This window comes from Ictidomys tridecemlineatus, chromosome 5, assembly GCF_052094955.1.
Source record: "Ictidomys tridecemlineatus isolate mIctTri1 chromosome 5, mIctTri1.hap1, whole genome shotgun sequence".
Lineage (NCBI taxonomy): Eukaryota > Metazoa > Chordata > Mammalia > Rodentia > Sciuridae > Ictidomys > Ictidomys tridecemlineatus.
In genome coordinates this window covers 54,552,975-54,574,139 of record NC_135481.1, presented here as the reverse complement: position 1 = coordinate 54,574,139, position 21,165 = coordinate 54,552,975, and the positions used below count along the sequence as shown (strand labels likewise).

General features: G+C 39.2%; 1 pseudogene; it reads left to right on the top strand.

Moving 5' to 3' along the window:
* The first annotated feature begins 550 nt into the window (after positions 1 to 550).
* Positions 551 to 1,455, top strand: LOC144377540 (protein SET-like; annotated as a pseudogene).
* Positions 1,456 to 21,165: the final 19,710 nt, after the last annotated feature.

The following is a 21,165-nucleotide window of genomic DNA, read 5'->3' as shown; positions in this document are numbered from 1 at the left end:
TAAGGCAGAACATCATGGCAGAAGCAAAACTGGTAGAGCAAAACTTCTCACTTCATGGCACCCAGGAAGCAAAGAGAGAGAGAGAAGGGACTGGGAACAAGATGTATTTTTCAAGGACATACCCCCACTGACCTAGTTCCTCCAACTATGCCCTACCTCCTACAGTTTCACCACCTCCCAATAGTCCATTCAGTTATGAACCCATGGAGGGATTAATCCATTCACGAGATCAGAGCTCTCATGATCCAACTACTTCCCCAAAGCCCCACCTCTGAGAATGGCTGCATCAGGGACCATGCCTTTACCACATCAGCTTTTGGGGGACATTTCATATCTAAACCATAACATCTACCATATTTACTATTTTGTAATCCACATTTTTCACTTAACAGTATATCCTGGGCATGTTCCCATGTTCTTAAAGTTTTTTCCATTTTTTTTTTTTTTTTAGTAGATGGTAAGTATTCAAGGACAAATTTTACTTTTCAAAACATATTTGCGTCTCTGCACTTCTCCCTGGTGAGCTGTGAGACCTGTGGGTCTGCTCCTTGACTTCCTTCACAGAATGGCCCCCAAACGCCAATCTTTGCTCCAGTCTCAAACAAAAAAACCCAAACTGCTTGCCGCCCCTGAGAAGGCGAATCCATCGGCCTCTCTGGGTTTGCCGAAGGGAGAAAAAGAAACAACAAGAAGCAATTGAACATATCAATGAAGTACAAAATGAAATAGACAGACTTAATGAACAAGCCAGTGAGGAGATATTGAAAGGAGAACAGAAATATAACAAACTCTGCCAACCATTTTTTCAGAAGAGGTCAGAATTGATCACCAAAATCCCAAATTTTGGGGGTAACAACATTTGTCAACCACCCACAAGTGTCCGCACTGCTTGGGGAGGAAGATGAAGAGGCGCTGCATTATTTGACCAGAGCTGAAGTGACAGAATTTGAAGATATCAAATCAGGTTACAGAATAGATTTTTATTTTGATGAAAATCCTTACTTCGAAAATAAAGTTCTCTCCAAAGAATTTCATCTGAATGAGAGTGGTGATCCATCTTCAAAGTCCACTGAAATCAAATGGAAATCTGGAAAGGATTTGACAAAACGTTCAAGTCAAATGCAGAATAAAGCCAGCAGGTAGAGGCAGCATAAAGAACCAGAGAGCTTCTTTACCTGGTTTACTGACCATTCTGCTGCAGGTGCAGATGAGTTAGGAGAGGTCATCAAAGATGATATTTGGCCAAATCCATTGCAGTACTATTTGGTTCCTGATATGGATGATGAAGAAGGGAAAGGAGAAGAACAAGATGATGATGATGATGAAGAAGAAGAAGGATTGGAAGATATTGATGAAGAAGGGGATGAGGATGAAGGTGAAGAAGATGAAGATGATGGTGAAGGGGAGGAAGGAGAGGAGGATGAAGGAGAAGATGACTAATTGAACACTAATGGATTCCAAACTTTTTCTTTCTTTCTTTTGTTTTTTGGTTTTTTTCTTTTGTTTTTTGTTTTTTTAAATTCTGTCCCTGGGAGCAAGTTACAGTCTTTTTCCCCCCTTCCCCCCACCCCCTTGTGCTCAGTCGCCCTCTTCTTGAGGTCTCTTTTCTCAAACCATGCTTCTCAATTTATTTTGGGGGGAAATACCTTGAGCAGAGTACAATGGGAAAAGAATCTCTATACCCTTCTGTTCTAAATTCATTTTTATCCCTTCCTGTCTCAAAACAAAAAACAAAAAACTGTATGGAATCAACACCACCGTGCTCTGTGGGAAAAAGAAAAACCTTCTGCTCCCTTCACTCTGCTGGAAGCTGGAGGGTGCTAGGCCCCTGTGTAGTAGTGCATAGAATTCTAGCTTTTTTCCTCCTTTCTCTGTATATTGGGCTCAGAGATTACCCTGTGTCTCTATGTGAATATGGACAGTTAGCATTTACCAACATGTATCTGTCTACTTTTTCTTGTTTAAAAAAAGGAAAAAAAAAACTTTAAAAATGGGGTTATAGAAGGTCAGCAAAGGGTGGGTTTGAGATGTTTGGGTGGGTTAAGTGGGCATTTTGACAACATGGCTTCTCCTTTGGCATGTTTAATTGTGATGTTTAACGGACATCCTTGCAGTTTAAGATGACACTTTTAAAATAAAATTCTCTCCTAATGATGACTTGAGCCCTGCCACTCAATGGAAGAATCAGCAGAACCTGTAGGATTTTATTTGGAATTGACATTCTCTATTGTAATTTTGTTTGTTTATTTTAAAATTTTCTTTTTTGTTTACACTGGAAAGGAAAGATGATGCTCAGTTTTAAATGTTAAAAGTGTACAAGTTGCTTTGTTACAATAAAACTAAATGTGTACACAAAGAAAAAAAAAACCATTTGCTTCAACTGCACTCATACTATTGTTTGAAAACCACTCACAGCAAATGGACATTGTTTTAGTCTAGTAGACTTTGATATTTGGGATATACACTGTAAATAAACACCCACCTCTTCTAATGCTGTACCTTAGCATAAGGCCATCAGAGACCTTTCGTGTCAAGAAAATAGTAATAATAATGGATTGGATAATTTTTGTTCCCATTATATGTCAAACACCATGCTAGGCACTTCTCATGGATTACCTCAATTAATTTCATCAACCTCTTTTAACACAAAATTATTGCTTTTCTGGTGTTTCCCCTAAGGAAACTGAAGCTGAAGGTCGTTATTAACTTAGTCAAGGTCACTCTAGTATGTGGTAGGCTTAGGACCGAACCTCAATTAATCCAGGGAATTGGACACTGTGTATAATTCATCTCATGCTTTCCCAATCATAATTTCTACTCTGAAAAAAAAGAGAGGGTGACTTGCAGCAGTAAACTCATCCTATCCCACAATCACAATTTACTCAACAGCAGGTCGTTTGGAGAAGAAGCTTGCATAATCCTTTATTTTCATTAGTGAATGAGATCTTTAATCCTGGCTTCTGGAACTAAAGGTGAGAAAAACTAAAATCCTTTGTTCGCAGCGACTTCTAAAATTTGGAAATACCATCTCAAGAGCAGATGTGTTTTAGGATGATTTTCACATCCTCAAGCTGCCTTTTAGTGAGAGAACCAGGTCTCACATCCAGTCCACGTTCAGGCACAGTTAACTGGGTAATTGACAGAGGGTAGCTGGATTTGTTTCAATGCTACATGGTTTCTGCTAAGAGTGACTTTCTAAGTCTACCACAGAAAAGTTTTACTTCTCTGGAGTAAGAGTCACAAATATCAAATCTCAGAAAATATTCTCCTTAATGTTTTGCTTCAAATTAGTATTATTATTTTTCTTCTCCTGGAAGATCCAGCATAAATTAAGACAGAGATGATCAGGTAAAGCGGCAGCCCTTAATCTGTGGATAATCTCTCCAGCTCTGTGGCAATCAGGGAAACAGTGGGAAACAGCCGGTTTAACGAAAGTGACAACCTATTAGAATTCAGAGAGAAATGATTTCTCTCATCACCTTTACTGAAGATGCTGTTGCTGTGGCAACTGGTCTCTGCATTCATCCCATATCCAGTTGCTAAAATGACAAGGAAGCTGATCAGACTAAGAGAAGATCATTCACACTATCTCTTTTAAGTGACAGCCAATAACGTCTGTAAAGCAAATTACATAAAAACGCCTGTATAAACCTAATGCTTTCATTGTGGTAAAGCACTGTCCAACCAGGCTTCCCTAATATTGTATTTTTTGTTTTGTTTTATTTTTTGACAAAAACTTAAGAGTTCTTTAACTTAATGGCACTGGTTAACATTTAACTTCAAGAATTATACTATGCCGTCAGGACAGTATTTTAACTTTTTCTTCTGGAAATAGCTATGTACAGTATGTGCGAGACATGATATGATCCTATGGGGTACAGAAAGGCTCTATGCAATGATATTCTCCAGTTAGGCTTATGAGAGGAATAGGGCCACAGCTGTTTTCTCCCACCTGGCTGTCATATCTAAAGTCTAAAGTTGAAATACCATGGATCAGTCTGGTTGCATTTTTCCTGTCTACCAGCAACCCACCTGGATTCTCAACAGGCCTTGGACTCCAGCTTACAACAAAAAAAAGGGGGGTATCTTTGCACCTTGTGGTGGCTAGGCTGTTGAAGAATAACCAACAGGTTGTATTTCTTTAGTTCTCTGAAAATGCAAATCCTTTGCAGGTGGAAACAAAGTAACATAGCCAAAATTATTTTATTCTATTTCCTGAAGAAAACTCCCAGAACTGACTTATCTTGGGTGATCATCTTGGATGATGTTAGAGCACTTCAATGTCATGATGTCCCTCATTACACCTGTTGCAAAACCAGAGGGCCTACATTCACCATCCTGTTTAAATAATAAATGCATATCTTTTAAAAGTTTCATGTGAGCTGGGACACAAATGTTCTTCAGGGAATGTTCTCTTTCACCAGCTAGCAAATTGTTTTCATGCCTCGTGCTGTGGTAGACTCGAGAAGAATAAAAAGGAAGTACATTTTCAAAATTATGTGGTCCGCAAATGCCCACTGATAGTTCTTTGTCTTCCTTTTTCAGGGGTCATGCCAATTTTCTCCCTGCTCAGACATTACATGATAAACCTAAAAGGCTTTCTAGTATTTCATAACCAATAACTTTTCCAGTTCATTGCCCAAAATAAAAACATGGTCTGGCCTTTGCTCTCTGTGAGGGAAGTTCTTATTAACTGCATTGGAAATTTAGTGGGCAGAGGAGAGCAGGCTGCAGCCAAGTCTGTGCATTTTGTCTAATACCCATCAGCTAGGGAGCCTCTGACTTGTGATTTGCTGCTTCAATGATGCAAAGCTCTCATGAGAAAAAATCATGGCCCATCAAAAGAAAATTTATAATAAAACAATTATAATTATAGCTAATCGTGTTGAGCACACATTAAGTGCCTCTTAAAACACAATATGCATGTATCATCTCATTTGTTTCTCTAGATAATCCATGGGTTAAGTAAATGTCATTATGGCCTCATTCTGAGGCTTACAGAAGTTTAGTAACTTTTCCAAAATCATATGACATAGAGATGGAAACACCTCAATCTTACTAAAGGTAAGGCTGTATGCCATATTTAGCCCTAATGCATTTGCTGTTTTTCAGAAGCCCTCAAGCACAATAATAAACTCACTCTTCCCTCTTCCTGGATGGAGGTGACAATCATAATCGAATTACCCTATAAGATTCAGCAACGTGTTTGGTTCATGACTGGTGCTCGGGAAATCTTTACTGATTGAGAAATTTTCGATTCCAGATTTGGACAGTTTGCACTTCTTAAAAATGTGTTGCACTATTGGCCTTTAGCAGTTTCAGAAGATTCTGGAATACCACCATCCAATATGTTTCTTTTTCTTGACTTTCTGATGCTCACTCTCTTCTAGTGGATTCACAATGCAGATTTTGGAACTCCTTCTGGAAATGATTACACTGAAGAACCAAGATGCAATTCTTTAGATCAAAACAAAATGTTATTACAGAAATAGTTGTTCAAATGAGAGTTAAAGTCTGTTCGCTGACTTCTTTATTTTAACAATTGTCACCAAATTATATTCTTACATTTTGTGTTATGAGGAACCAGGGGACACTGCCTGGAAGTTAAGCAGAGGTAGCTGGACTACCTGGGCAATTTTAGAAAAAAGAAATTTTTTTCAAGATTAAATAAAACTATAATATTCAAAAAATAAAACTGCCTGATGCAGATGTATGTGGCCAAATTCCAACCCTTTGCAAGCAAGGCTTTCAGTACTTTCCACAGGCTCCCAATGCCGCATTTCATATCCTATGGAGCAGAACAGTGCCTGCTCATCCTCCCATGGAGATATTCCAGCCCAGAGCTGCAGGGTGCCTCTCCCTGATGATAATGGCCGGTTCCTGATAATGGCCGATTCCTGACAGGTCCATGGAACATCCAGAGCAAGCTGGGGAAGTTGATCACCAACTGCATAGGACAGAATCTTCAGATGTCCATGTTGGGTAGTTTTTTAGTTTTGAAATTTAAAATATTATAACAAAAAGATGTACCTGGCTGTTGCAGAAAATTGGAAAATATAGAAAAAAATTTAAAACACTTTTAATCTCATCCCAGAGAGAGTAGTTTAATGAATGCTCTTCCAGGATTTTTTCTTTCTTATAAAGAAGACTACATTGTGTACTATTCCTATTGTGGTTTAGAAATCTAATGTATTATGAATATTTTTCCAAATCCATGTTTACCCCATGATATCACTTCATTATTCCATGATTTATTTACAGTGTTATCATGTATGACTAAACCATAATTCATTTAACCAAACTCTCTGTTGTTAAATCTTTCATTGCTTACATAACTAATGCTTCATGGACCATCCCTAAATATAAATATATAATGTTTATTATTTACTTAAGATAAATTCCTAGAAGTAGAATTACTAGATCAAAGGATATTAGAGTTTTTAAGACATTTGATACATATTATCAAAATGTTTCCCAGAAATTTTAAATTAATATGCCCTTTCATAAGGAATGGTTCAGAGGAACTTTTTTTTTTTTTTTTTAGTTAAAAATATCATGAATCTCAGGGTCAGCTATGTAATGCTCTTTAGTAGCCCATGCCATTGCAATGCTCTATTACAAGCTCAGCAAAACATGAGTTCTTGTGGTGACTAAATTGATGATATGTTCTGCCATTTATCACAGAAGGTGGATATGGGACCAGGTAGTCACTCTCCCCGCAAAGGCTGCCCACTTCTAGCATAGTCATGGAAGAGGAACCCCAGCAGGCCCAGACTATCCCTAATCTTTCATCTCAAGACAGTGGACTTTTGTGGGTCAAGATGAGTTAGAGCCAAAGGTGCAGGTCTGTCCTCAGAAGTCTTCTAGGCCAAGTTTCTATCCAAGGCCAAACTGAATTCAAGGAGAAGCATGAAGGTTAGTGAATTTATTCAGAAGTTAATTCAGGCTCTAGGGAGAACATAGCTTCCTCAGCTCCCGAGAGATCCCACAAAACAGGTTGGTGCCTCTGAAGCCCTGCAGGGTCACAGCAGCCCATCCCTAGTTTCCCACCAAGGTTATTTCTTGCCATCAGTCATAATGGGCTTTACATTGGAGGGAGCAGATTCCCAGGGAGCATATAGAGAGGAGGGTCCACATGAGAACACACTTCTCTGCATTTACTCTCATTCATTCATTAAGTAATTATCCTATGCCATTGAGTATATTGTTAAGAGTCTAGTCCCTAGAGTCAGACTGCCCAAGTCACAATCCTGGCTTCAGTTCTGTACAAAAACTTACACAGTTAATTATTTCATCTCTCTGTGTCTCAGTTTTCTGATGTGTAAAATGGGGACACTATGATACTATATTTGAAGATTTCTGTATTAAATTACATGCCTATCTAATTTACTTACTATGAACTTAGATAAAAAGTTCTGAGTGCCTAGGTTCTAAATGCCCATGTACTCTGGCACTGGCTAGAAACTGGAGACACGAAGACACAAATTCTCTGGCTTCCAAAGGCTTTCGAGTCAATAGAAAAATGAATATATAAACAAACAAGATGTATATCACAGACAGGAAGAAGTAACAATAGGATAATGAAGAAGGAAATATTTAAGAATTCTCTCTTTTGGGAGTGTGAGGCTTGTCAGATAAACTGGAATTGGTCAAGCAGAAAGGAGATAAAGGACATTCGGGGCAGCGCAATCATTAGTGAGAAGCCATAGACAGGAGCTAGGCAGGGGAGAATACAGCCAAGTCAGGCATGCTGTAACTTAGGCTGGCAGTGGGGATAAAGGGAGCAGAGACAAGTTGGTGCTGGAAAATGTCAGCAGAGATCAGTTCATGACATCCCTCATATTTCATGCTTATGAATCTGAACCTTATTCTGGAAAGTCTCCCTTTCTCTTAACCTGGAGGATCTGCCAAGGGATACTTCCAGCCTTAGAAGTTTCATTTATTCAGCAACAGGTATTGACAACCTACACAATGGTTTTTCTACTAGAATAAGCCCAGACATTATGGAGTGGAGTGCAAAATTTGCCTAACTTTTTAAAGGAAGACAAGATAAGGATGTATGGGGCAGTCTTGGATCCTAGCAGTTGTCAGATCCATCTTCACTCAAGATTCACAATCTGTTGTGGGTTAGAGTAGAGAGGTTTGAAACTTGTTTCTGGTGCTGTAGGTCTTATAGAATTGAGTGAAATTTGATATGAGGGGTGGGGAGACATTTAGCTCCTTGTATTTTGCTCTTAAAGTTTAGACATTCATCAGGCTTGCCTGGAAAGAGATTTCGAGCCAAAAATAGCACACAGTAGAATGAGATCTGGGACACAGGACCCAGGGTAGGCAAAACAACAACCAGCCCTGAGGACCCCAACGCTCACATTCCCACGTAGGAGTACAGAAGATATTGTTATATCCTAAACATCCGGGGTAGGTTATAGAAAACACTCCTTGTGTATTCTAAATCATGCTAATTGAATCCAGACTTTGGATCCTCCTTTCTTTTAAATCCAGGTGAAAGTTCCTCATCCTTAGAAAGAAATGAATGTGAGCAAAGTATTTTTCTTGGACACAAATAATGTTGCTCAGAATCGATTACATCTTGTGTGTAAGATCTCTCCCTACCCACCCTCACCGCCCCCGCCCCCAATTTTCTTTCCCTTTTCCATGTGATCGTCTCTCACCAGACTGCCTTTGCTACCCGATTCTCACTTACAGCTCTATGGCCTACAGAAACAAACAGAGGTCATTTCCTCTGTGGGCTGGGCTTTGATAATGTTGGACTGTTTGGGTTGGAGCTGTGGCCCGACTTTGTCAAAAGCCATATGGTGCTGAGACAAAATGAGGGAGCAAGAGTGCCCTGCCAAGATCTGCAAGATCTGTGACCAACCAAAGCTGTGAGTTTAATGAGGAATGAGGAGATTAAGGCAGCTCTGGCTCTTTTGGCAAAAGTCCCAGCTGCACACGGGAATGCCCAGAGGTGAAAGCAACTCAACCTACAATAAATTAATAAAACAGCCTATTGAGTCTGGCTTTGCTGTCAATGCACTAGGCTGAAGATGCTTCTCAACTTCCAGGAAATCAGTGCTTGCAAGTTGCTTGATGTTACACTTAGGCATCCCATCTCCTGAGACCAGACAGGAAGGAATGCTCTCCGTACATCTGTTTCTCAGGGGTGTATTAAACTAATAATGGGAAGCATTTCTAGCAACTTGCCCTTCTTTTGTGAAATAATTTTATGCATCCCTCCTAGGAGAGATGCAAGTGTTTCTGTGGGTTAGCTAACAGAAAGTTATACACAGAACAAAAAGAGCTGTCTAATTTTCACTGGAAATAAATGGGAAAGAAAAACATTCTGTCATTTCCCCTTGAATTTTTCCTATGCATGAAAAAGTAAAGTATTATCTTCCATAAGTAAATGTCCATGAAAGTCATCCAACCTCCTAGATCTAAGCATCATATGCAAAAGTCCTACAGAATCCAGTCACGTTTATTCTCATCAGGTTTTTGTTCAAATATTTTTGACACTGAGTTACTCATGTGTTGTAATTTCAAAATATTATATCATTATCTTTTAAAAAAGACTTAAGATTTTGAAAAAGGAAAGAAAAAACCAATTGAGCTTCATGAAAAGTAAGTTGATTACCATCATCTGAAGCAAAATCAATAGATTACTAATAGGTTTCTTTTCTTTCTTTTTTTTTTTTGGCAGTGTTGGAACTCAAACCCAGGACCTCATCCATGTGAGGTAGGTTCCCCACCACTGAGCTACATTCACAGCCCAAGGATCTAATAGTTTTGAATGAGCCTACATAGGCCACTGCACTATAAAGAGTTAAAAATGGGTATTTGCATATTTAGTAAATCAATTCTATTGGTTGTTACATATTCTGTGTGAGAAAGATAGGAAGCACAGCTGACCTCCTAATGTGGTAAGGGTAGGGAGTAGAAAATAATTTACAGTGAATCAGCTAATAGAAGAGTAATGTGGCACTTCAGAAGAGCTAACTTAGGGGAGGGGGAGAAAGTGATGATATAAGTATACTCTGGACAAAAGACATAAACATTGGGTGGGAAAGTAGGAACTTCAAAGACAGTAGGAGAGAGAAAAGGACTGTGAAAGTTGAGATGGGCTAAATATTGCTTTCTCCTCTGATTCCCTGGGAGATCTGGAAAGCATCCATGACCAGCAGCAGATGGGAGCACTAAAGAGGAGAGACTGGATAAAGCTGACAACTGAGGCAGGACAAAGAAGGGAAGGAACAAAGAGGCGGGGGTGGCCCAGGAAGAGATGCAGTGCAGAGTATGGTAGCTTGTCAATTTTATCTACCACAAGGCCTCAGCAGAAGATAAGAAAGGCTAAGCCAGTCAGTGAGGGGAGGGCAGCAGAAGGGCCTTTCAGGGGAAGATTTGTGGTGTGGTTTTTGCCTGACGCTGAGAGCAGCTCCCTGCAAAGAGACATCAAGGTAGGATGCTCTGTAATGGAATCAGATGCACCCGCGGAGCACCATTCGTAATCATTTAAATTCCAGGAAATAAAACGGTGTCGAATCATTGACAGGATAAGATATTTTAAAAGCCTATTTCAGAGGAAAAGGTTAAGCCTACAAAAATAATTTTGAGCAGGCCGTGGGTAAATATTCGGTTTTTCCATAGTGACAACAAAGCTCAAGTTAAAAAGGACCTCATAAAGTTTTAACTATTAGGAGCAAAGTAGCAACATGATTTAAAATACAGATAGATAGATAGATAGATCTGGAAAGGAAAAGAATTATAGCAAAGAAGGGGTGGTATTAAATCCTTATGATGTATTTCTCAATTAAAGATGGAGAAAGTAAGGTGAGATACCAAAAATACATGACAGAAGGATGAAGGACAGATGGATGGGTTTGTAGAGATAAGGATTTCCACTGAATGATAGGTCAATCCAAAGAATAAGTTAATGTGTACCAAAAAAAAAAAAACATCAAATTGGTGTTTTAAAAGAACAAGATACTAGTGTTGCATCCTTTCAATGAATTTTGTACAATCTTTGTAATGATAAAACTCAAACATATTTAAGCAAACTGTCCAGTTCATATCAAAACAAGAAGAAGCCAACACAGCTGGCCAGTTAACATGAAGGAACAACTGAGCCAGTAACATCTGCCAAATGAATGTAGAGAAGACTCCAGAGGCTGTAAAAGGAGAAGGCAGAGGGGAAGAGGCTTCCGGAAGAAGATGAGAAAAAGAAAAGACATGAACTTAGAATTTAGGAGTGAGAGTGGAGAGGTCACAGAGTGAAACAGGTGGAATAATAAGAAACTAATGAATGCAAGAAAAACATTAGCAGGAAACACATAGCTCAGGGGGAAAAAATAGGTGTTTCATGAATTCATGTTGTAAGAGTAAGGGTTTTTTAATATAAAAGATTACCAACCTCTGGGCCCAAGAAGATGCTGGTTGCCATCCCCACCGTGTAGCCTGGTGTGCTCTGATGATGGGGTGGATCCACTCAGCTCCAGGGTCTGGCCTTCAGTATTGCAGGCTCAAAGCTAAATTTTGCCAACACTGGAACTGGATTCAGGGCCCAGGCTCACAGAGATGGGTAAACCAGGATATCAATTTATGTACACAGAAGGGCACTCTTCCCGCAGGCGGTCTCTAGAGGGAGCATTAACAGTTGGAAGATCACCTGGTGCAGATGGCATCAGCACAAGAGAAGTCCTGTGGCAATGGGTTAAAAGGCTGGACTAGAGAGCATGTGTTCATCATATGCTAGCCACAAGGCACTGGGCCATTGATAACTCTGTCTTAATTTTTCCATCTATTAAATGGAACATTCTGGTTATCTATTCTTACAAAAAAAAAAAACCACCCAAAATAAAGCCACATAAGACAACAATAATTCATTTTGCTGATAAATCTGCCCATCTGGGCATGGCTTGGCAGAAACAACCAATATGTACTCCATATGATGTGAGCTGAGGAGGCATAATGTGGGGCCTCAGCATACCTGATAGTGAGTTGGGAGTGACAGTTATCTAGGGACTTGGCCAGGGTTATGGGCTAGGGATTCACTTCCTCATTCTGGATTTCTCCATAGGCTTTGGGGGATTCCTTAAGCCATGATGGCTGGGTTCCAAGAGCAAGTGTCTCTACAAAGTAAAAGCTGCCAGTTTCTTGTGGCTGAGACTGAGATTAGCATATGTCCTGTTCTATTGGCCAAGTAGTCACAGATTCAAGAGAAAAGGACACAGGGCCAGACACACCTCTCAATGGGGAAAGTGTCGAAGAACTATGGTTTCATGTTTTAAAATTATAAGAGTCACGGGCTGGGGCTGGGGCTCAGTGGTGGAGTGCATGTTCTATTCTCAGCACCACATATAAATAAATGAATAAAATAAAAGTCCATCAACATCTAAAAAAATTATTTTTAAATTGTAAGAATCTGCTCTTGCAAATGTTGACAATGCCCCCATGTGAAGGATTCATTCTCCCAAAGCCCCCAAAACTCTTCCCTTTATACATCAAGTTTCTTTTCTTTTTTCTTTTCTTTTTTTTTTTTTTTTGTACTTTTAGTCTATTTATGTTAAGGTGATGGTGAGTCCACTACAATTCCCTTAAAAACTTTGTGAGTTTTATATAAATCATATTGGGTTCATTTCATTCGACAAAAGCCATAATTGCAGATCTATTCAGGATGAGCCCTTCTCTACACAGGCTCCCAGCAGAGCTGTTATGAAACAGAGACATCCCTAAGATACTTAAAAGACCTGTGTTCTGAGTTCTGCTGGGTGCTGCCCTAGTCCTTCTGAAGTCTTCACAGAGGATCTGGTGGTCCTATTCTAGATTTGCTCTTTGGCCTCAGGCCCTTTCTTAATTTGAGAATTCTTTGCCATCTGGAGTAGGTAGAAAGGAGGAATAGCTCTACTTTCAAATCCAGTGAGTTTCTGCTTCTTATTTATAGTTCATAGTTCATTCTTCAGCTCTTCTATCTCCTTTCACTCTTTATTATAGATAATGAGAAGAAATCAGGCAAAATCCTTTCTGAAAATCTCCTTGAGCTTGAGCATGCATCAGGTGCATTGCTATTTTTCACATTACTTCAGGCAACATTGCTAACAAACCTCCCACCACTACACAATCAGGGTCCTCTTCCCTCCAGCTTCCAGTAACTTTATCCTGAATTACCTTTCTACCCCCACTGACCCTTCCTCAAGACTCTTCAAGCTCTGCTAGCACTCTCCTAAAGGCCTCACCCAGGTCTTTAATCCTGCAGCACCCCCACCTCTGGGTACCAAAATCTTCTTGGTTACTTATGAATTGGTTACCATTTACTCCATTAACAACCAGCTCCTTCTAGAGTCATTGTGAGATTCAGCTTGGTTAATGCTTCTAACATGCTAATACATAGTACGGTCTCAGGAAAGGCTTTCTGCTGTTTAAATACTTGTCACCTGTGTTTATTGTACTGTTTAGGAAAGTTTGATGTTGCTATAGTTGGCAAGAAAACAAATGGGATGCATGAAACTTGTATTAAACACACAGGTGCTTGTGACACACACACACACACATACATGGAAAACATATTTAGACTTGTTGAGTATAGATTATTTATGTTTTTCTAGATTAAAAAAGAATATCATTCTAAGTGAAATAAGCCAGTCCCAGAAAACCAAAGGTTGAATTGTCTCTGTAATGTGCAGCTGCTAACACATAACAATGGAGGGTAGGAAGGGGAAGTATAGAAGTTCATTGAATTCGACAAAGGGGAATGAAGGGAAGGCAGGCATGGGGATAGCAAGGACAGTAGAATGAATCAGACATAACTTTCCTATGCTTATATATGAACACCTGACCAGTGGAACTCTCCATCATGTTCAACCACAAGAATGGGATCAAAATTGTAATGTGTTGCACCCCATGTATGCATAATATGCCAAAATACACCCTACTGCCATGTATATCTAAAGACAAACAAAAAAAATGATAAAATAATGTGAAAGAAAGAAGATGGCCAAAGAATAGAAGTCTTGTTCTTTTGAGATAGGCAAAGAAAGGCAGACAAGTCATATGCGACATGAAATTCTCATGTCTCCTATGAGGGCTAAAAATTTGACCAGACACTGATGACACCTATCCTGGGCCATTCTGTCATCTGTCCCTAGCTCTCAGGAGGCTAACTGATAGCTGCAGTTGTCTCTCTCCAATGCAGTTTGTCACTGAATCAGACACCTGTGTAATTGCACCCCCTGACTCAAACCTCAGCTCCACATGATCAGCAGGGAAGGTCGATGGGACCACCACATAGTTCAGGCATCTGGTGGTGTGGTCCCTCTCATCACTCTTATCTCATGTCCGTGTTAACTTATCTTATTTCTTTCCCCTTCTGCTGTGGGTTTAATGGTGTTCTCCAGAACAAACAAATAAAAAAGTGAAAATTCTAACCCCAAGCACCAGTGAATGTGACCTTCATTTGGAGGTAAGGCCTTTGTAGATGTTACCTAGTTGAAATGGTATCATAGTAGATTACTGGAGCCATAAATCCAATTTACAGAATGTAGAACCATAAGATCATTAACAATAAATAATACTGACAATAATAATAATAATAACAGCAGCTCCCATTTAGGGACCATCTGCTGGATCCAGGCTTTGTTTTACACATTTTTCTTCATTTCCTCTAGTACCTAAAACAACCACAATTAGATTCTCTTATCCCAGCAGCTCGGGAGGTTGAGGCAGGAGGATCACGAGTTTAAAGCCAGCCTCAGTGACCTATCAAGGCCATAAGAAACTTAGTGAGCCCCTGTCTCATATACAAAATAAAAAGGGTTAAGGATGTGGCTCAGTGGTTAAGCACTACTGGGTTCAATCCTTGGTAACAAAAAAAAAAAAATTCTCCTAGCACTAAGATGAGACAATCATCTGGAAGACATGCAGTAGTCTATTCAGAGTCACATGGATAGTAAATGACAGAGCCAGATTGAAACCCAGATCTGTCTTATTCCAAAGCTTTGATAGCACATGGCCTCTCCACAGTAGAAATTCTCTGGGAGGTGAGGGGGATGAGGCACATGAAAAAAACGTTTCAGGATAAGAAAACAGAGCTAAATATGAATAAGAAATTGGGTTACAAAAGAAAAGCCTAGGAAAAGAACTCTATCATCCTAGTCAATACAGAAAAAGTATGAGAGTAGAGTGGTTTTCCTTTTATTAAGAATATACTCTGTAAGTTTAAAAGAAATAACCCTTGTGTGGGGATATGTGTGGTGATCAGGATGAAGGAAGGGGGAAGGAGAAAGAGTGCTTGATTCTCATTTCAACATATGATACTAGGAGCAGCAATAGCAAGAAAAAACTGCAAGTGGGTTTTTGGAAAAGGTGATAGCATTGGAAGCAAACTAAAGTGACCCCCAAATCCAAACATTTGGAATCCCTCCATAAGAACAGATAACTTGAAAAGTTACTTATTTGGCTCACAAGCTAACATTCCCCTAAAAGAACATTGGGCCAAAAGAGTTTAATAGCTATGAAAGAAGTAAAGCGACTTTATTAATAAAAAGAAAATCACTGAAAATAAGTTATCAAAAAGAGGGACGTTTTGCAGAGATATATGGCAGAGGACCAGAGTTTCTTCAAACAAGAAGAAATAAATATGTAAGAGGAATGGTCAAGTTGATGAAAGCCCTCCTGGCTCTGGAAAGGATAAGAGAGTGGCGGGGGCACATTGAAAAAAAAATGATACAAAGAGAACTCAAAGGAAGGGAGAAAGCCAGCGTCTTGATAAAAAACAAATAAATGCTCCCAGCTGTGGTGGTATGAAATGCCCAGAGAAAGGGGGAAAGAAGGGAACTGAAGCCAAAAACCAAAGAAACATACAAATGAGAAATGTTTGAGACAACATCAAGGCAGGAAGAGAAGAAAGGGGAGATTCGGGAAGAAGGGAATTTCTTCTCATGAACATTTTCAAAAAGTAGGAAAACAAAAAGTAGAAAAGTGCCGGGCGCAGTGGTACACGCCTGTAACCCCAGCGGTCTCTGGAGGCTGGGAGAGGAGGATGGCAAGTTCAAAGCCAGCCTCAGCTACAGCAAAGAGGTAAGCAACTTGGTGAGAGCCTGTCTCTAAATAAAGTACAAAATAGGGCTGGGGATGTGGCTCAGTGTTCAAGTGCCCCTGATTTCAATCCCTGGTACCTCCGCCCACAAAAGAGTAGGGAAGTCATGATAGTTCAAAAAAAGAAGCAGTAAAGAATAGAGGCTAAGAGGCTGAGTTTAAAGGTTAGGCACATTGAGTTGTATCCTCAGCTCCAGGTCAGGCACTTTTCCCTCCCTCCCTTCCTTCCTTTCTTCCTTTCTCCCTTTTTCTTTTTTAAAGCAACTTTCTTAACGTCTGTGTGCCTCAGTTTCTCTTTAGACGTAAAACTGAAGAAAAGGAAGATTTTTATATTGGCATTACTTTCTCTAGCACGGGTTGCTGTGAGGAGTGAGTGACAGGCAGACAGTGCTTCTAATGTGGGATCTGGCCCATAGGGAAGAGTCAATAAATGCTCATGCTGATGATTAATTATTTATGACAACCTCAGGAGATAAAGATCGGCAGATTGCTCTGAAAGAGAAACTGTGGACAGCATGTAGGATGCCTTTGGGGAACTAAATCAAGGGCAGGGGGGAAAGAAAGGCAGAGAGAGATGTGGAGCAATGTTTGAGGATTAAAAGAACGTACAGCTCTCAAACAATTTATTGAACAAAAACAGCTCAAAAAGCAAGCCTCTATGTCAAATTGGGAAATAGACAGGGCTCCCGGGTGGAGCAGACTCACTCCAGGGTTCTAAGGGAAATGGCAGAGAATGTCCAGCATTCAGCTTCTAACAGCACGTGGGAGAGGATTGTGATGAGCTCCACAATGAAACAGTGAGCATTAATGAGAGCTGATTGAGGAAGGAAGCCCCGGAACCATTAGAGGCCACATCCTAAATGCACATCAATAAAGGATAGTTAAATTATGGTGCATCTCTATCCTGAGCAATGGCTATAAAAAGTAAGTGGCTCTATATGTGCCAACATGGAAGAAACCCTTTATGTGGTGTATCATGATGAAGTGCAGAACATTGTATATAATAAATTACCCTATTTGATAAAAACATTTCATATGATTATATGTACATAAACAAACCAGATACACAGAGTTTGGGAAATGGGGCTAGGGTATGGAAAGGGCTTTCCCTTTTTAAATTATTTTCTCAATGAAAGAAAAAATAATGTACTGGTTTAAAAATATAAATAAAACAGTCTCAAAGGTTGAGGGAGTAGGTCAGAGGAAGCACAAGACCCAAGTGTACTCCTCAGCACCAAAAGAAATAGATTTTTTTAATATCTTCATTTATTTATTTTTATGTGGTGCTGAGGATCGAACCCAGGGCCTCAAAAGTGCTAGGTGAGCGCTCTACAGCTGAGCCACAACCCCAGCCCCCCCCAAAAAAGAAATATTTTAAAAAGGTTCCACAGGTTTCCACTTAAGTTAATCTTGAGCAAGTTATTTATTTCCCCTGTGCCTCAATTTACCCATCTGTAAAGTGAGGATGGTAAATTGACAGGGATGTCATATGGTGATGTAATGAACAGCTGGTACATGGGACGCTCAGAATCTTCATCACTGTCAGCTGCTAGCATTACCGTCACCCCTCTGTGATGGGTGAAGTCATTTCACCCCCAGCATGAGTGGCCTCTGGAAACTAAAAAGCCTACATGAAGAGAATGATGAGAATTAGAAAGGTTATCAAAAGGAAGAGGAGTTTTCTGGCTATGTATGCTCGCAAGTTTGTTCCTCCAGGAAAGGCTCAGAACTATTTCGTTAGTTTTCCTCAAATCTTGTATTTTAATTGGCATAATATTAAATCTATGGATTTATTGAAGGAGAACACTTCACACTGCTAAACCTTCCTATCCAATATAGAGGTATATGTTTACATTTTTTCTTAGGTACTCAGTATAATTATTAAAAATATCTCTCTGTGTGTGTGTGTGTGTGTGTGTATACACATTCACACAGAGAAAGAGAGGGGCACAATTTTTTAAGTTCCCAAATTACTTTTTATTAATATTATAAACAGCTTTCTTTTTCATTATGTTCTTTTATTTGATCTTGTTCATATATAAAAAAGCTAGGAAGGTGAACCCTATCAGATATTAAAATGTATCCTTGGAACTACAATAATTAGAAATAGTTTGTCACTGAAAAGAAAATGAGAAGATCAAAGGATAGAATAGAGAATGTAGAAATAGACTCTAATTCATGTGGGAATTTAGCATATTATAATCAGAAGGGGAAATGAATTAATCTGTAAATTACACTGGGAAAACTCGATATCCACCGAGAAAAAGATAAGATACCTTTTGAACTTTACACTGAGCAAATCTAGATTAACCAGAGATTTTTTTAAATGGAACTATCAAATTAATCAGTGATTTTAAAAACGATTATAGGAATAGAAGACAATGGATTAATATATTCTAAATAAAAACATAGGAAATACTTTCTAGGCAATACATATAAGACCTAGACATCATAAGGGAAATTCAAATATTTATGTGGTCGAATTCATCCAAACTCCTGTTGACAGTAAACTGGAAAGATACTTGAGAAATGTGGAAAATGAACCCTTTTTTTTTTTAATTTGCAAAGAGTTTATCCTAATCAAATAGAAAAGAATTGCCAGCTCAATTTAAAAAAAAATAAATAAATGAATTAAGTTAATCAGTTCAGGAACACAACTTGTGGAAATGAGGTTCTAATAGTTAATAAACACCAGGAATAAAAGCAAGAACACAAGGCCCACAACTTCTGTCAAGGAGGCCAGAGAGGACTGAAGACTGCTCAGACCAGACCCCTGTACCAGCCGGGCACAGAGAATTGATTGTTCATAGGCAGCGCCAGTCCACATGCCCACATGCTATAACCAACAACCTTCTGTGGTTTGCTTTCTAGGGTGACGATTTTGAACGGCTTTCATGTTAGCATGATATAAAAAGATAAACTCACTCAAATGAATTAGGAATGGAAAATGGGGAATTTTTCTAACCTCCCAGGCAGGAGTTACTTTTTTATTTGACACTTTCCCCTTTCAACTGTAAGAGGAAAAATGAATTGGATCCTGGTGTCGTTGTTCCTTAAACCTAATTGAGTTTCTTCCTTCCTCTACCTTCCTGTTGGCAAGTATTGCATCTCATGTCTGGAAATGTTACCCCAACAGCTTTGTAACATAACACCTTCTGAGCAGGGTCACTGCTGGGGTGCACTATTCTTTCCAAAACCTCTTTAGCTCCTTTGAATGCTCCCATTCTCTGATCTAACACTTTTTCTTTTGATAAGTACAGGCTGCTGATGATGTTTCTGTGTATAGGATTTCCCATTTCTTTTCTGGATCCTTGGCCTTCTTAGAACAGGCTGGCACACTGGTCACAATCTCCTCTTTATGTAGGATCCTGTTTTGCATTTGAAAATCTCTCTTCTTAGGAGACCACCACATTTTCATTGTCTTTCAAAATGAAAACTTATTCTCCACTGTGTCTTCTTACATTGTGATTTCTTAAAGTTGAGCCTTGAATTCACAAAACTATAAAAATAATTCTTAACAGTAAAATATTGGTTAAGAATCTCTTATCTAGAGTGCTCAAGATTGGAAGCATTTTGGATTTCTGATTTTTTAAAAAATATTTTCATGAACATAATGAGACATCTTGGGGATGGGACACAGATCTAAACACAAAATTCGCATACATCCGTACACATAACATGAAGATAATTTTATGCAATATTTTTAATCAGCTTATGCTTGAAACAGAATTTGTGTACATTGAAACATCAGATTTGTGCTATCATGTTAGTGCTCTAAATTTTTCAGATACTGGAACATTTCAGATTTGGGATTTTTGAAAAGTCAAAATTCAAAGTATGGTTTCTACTGAATGCATATCACTTTTGCACAATTATAAAGTCAAAAAATCATAAACTGAGCCATCGTTATCTCAGGGACCATCTGTATACATATGTGTATATGCCAGCGCATAAATATATACTGCATAAGTTTTATGCAGTATATATACATTTTTTTATGTATGATGCTAAGGATAGAACCTGAGCCCTTACACATGCTAGGCAAACACTGTACCACTGAGCTACATCCTCAACACCTACATATGTACATTTATGTGGAATTAGAGTATATACATACATATGACATAACATCTAACACTTTATTTATTTATTTTGGTACCTGGAATTTAACCCAGGGCATTTAACTGCTGAGCCACAACCCCAATCCCTCTCCCTCCCACCCCCACTTTTGTTTTATTTTGAGACAGGGTCTCACTAAGTTGCTGAGGCTGGCTTTGAAATCATGGTCCTCCTGCTTCAGCCTCCCAAACCACTGGGATTACAGGCATGAGCCCGTAAATGCCCAGCTAACACTATGGAACATTTAGTCTATAATGGATGACTTTAAGCACTTTATATATGTCATCTTATTTAATCCTCATAATTATTTTATTGATTTAATACTATTGTATCCCTATGTTTAATTAAAGAGGGCCATAAATTCTTGGACACTTTTCCAATGAGGGTGAAATCTAGTCCTTCAATCTGGGCAGACTCTGTAACTGCATTGGCCAGTAGTTTATGGGGAAATACTTTAGTGCCAGTTTCCAGGCCCAACCCTTAGAAACATCCCTTTTCCTCTCCTGGTACAGCAGGTTTTGGATCCCTGAACCTCTAGTGTAAGACACCAACTACCCTGCAGAAGATACTACCAGGAAAGGCCCGGAGTCCAGCCTTCCAGCCATACGTACTTAGGTGCCAGATTATAAAGGAATACTTCTTGGACCCTTTAGACCTGAGCAGTTGCCAACTGAATACCACCAAATGACTCAGGCAGTGCCACCAGAGCATAGAACTGCTATCAGAGTACTACTCAAATTTCTAATGCACAAAATCTTGAGATTGACTAAAATGGATATCACGTTAGCTTTTAGTGGTTAGGTAGTTCCTTATACAGCAGTGGATAGCTAAAACTCCAGCTCACAGATGGAAATCACAATGCTTGGAATAACTTGTTCTGGGTCACACACCTCATCAGTAGCACAGCTGAGATTCCAGCTCAGGCAACCTGCCTCAAAAGCCTATAAGCATAGGCACCCC